General features: G+C 40.0%; 1 pseudogene; it reads left to right on the plus strand.

The window, feature by feature from the left end:
• The first annotated feature begins 697 nt into the window (after positions 1-697).
• Positions 698-825, plus strand: LOC130034842 (uncharacterized; annotated as a pseudogene).
• The last annotated feature ends 418 nt before the right edge of the window (positions 826-1,243 follow it).

A 1,243-nucleotide genomic window follows, 5' to 3' on the forward strand; every position in this document is an offset into this window, starting at 1 on the left:
TGAAAAGTCTCAGTTAATGTCGAACCTGCACAAGGCTGAACAGACCAGAATTGATGGGAACGGTCACATCATCCTGTTGCCTGTCTAAGCAACCCAAGCACAACCCATGGATTGTTCTCACAATCCAAAATTGATACCACACCCCTGGACAGATTCCACTATCTCAGGACATATCTCACAGAGATGTTAACCTGTTGACAATTCGGATATGCATGTCTTGTGACTGAAATCTTCAGACTTTCTTAGAGTTAAGATGAGTAACTTTCCCCTGCTTTCCCTACACTCCTGGAAGTACCAGCAGTCACCCTCACGAACCAACTCCAGCACCACATGTAAGCTCTTCTACCAGCCTTGCTTCAGATACCCATAAATAAATCTTGAAAGTATCAGCAGTTAACCTCAGACCCACGCAAAGCTGAACAGACTGGGGTAAATCGGGGGGGGGGGGGGGGGGGAGGGGAGTCAGCCTGGTACCTGCCCAAGCATCTTAAGACAGACCTCGCCAAGATAAAATCTGCAGAAAATTTGAGTATGCAGGTTTTGTGATTGAAATCTCCAGGCTTTTCTCAGGGTCAGATGGTCTACCTCCCCCCATCTCCCTGTACTTCCAGAAGCCTTGGCAATCATGTCCACAACCCAAAGGCATCACCGAGTTAAAAAACCTAGTTCAACCTGCTCGAGCAAATCGATGAACAATGGGAGAACCATGACAGTGATACAGTAATAATGTGGCAGGCTAAACATTTGCTATAAAGATCATTCAGGTGTCCCCATACCTAGTTCTTTATCTACATAGGTCTGTTCTTAGAAATGATGCTGATAAATAAAACAACAATAATAAGAGAAGTTGAACCATGTTTCTAATATATTTAAACAACTTGGGCCACTACTTTGAAATCTATTGAAATCTTTTTGCCCACATTTTTATCAAAGAGAGCTTTTTATTAAAAGTTGTATCTGAGTTCTTTACTCTTTCAAATGTCAAACTTTTGTCAAACTATGATGTATAAATACTGTCTGCTACTTAGTAAGTGGTCTTTTGTCTCGGTGGTAGTCTTTTTTACTATATGAAAGCTTTATTTTATATAGTGTGATTTATTTTTTTCTCACTTTTGTTTTACCTATCAATTGAACTGACTCTCCAAATACATCTCTGGTAGTTAGATTCTGTATCAATTATGTATTCTTCCATGTCTGTAAGTTTTGCGCCTACAATTCCTTAATCCATTTTCAGTTAATTTTT

This window comes from Sorex fumeus, unplaced genomic scaffold (assembly GCF_029834395.1).
Source record: "Sorex fumeus unplaced genomic scaffold, SorFum_2.1 ptg000061l, whole genome shotgun sequence".
In the NCBI taxonomy this organism is placed as follows: domain Eukaryota; kingdom Metazoa; phylum Chordata; class Mammalia; order Eulipotyphla; family Soricidae; genus Sorex; species Sorex fumeus.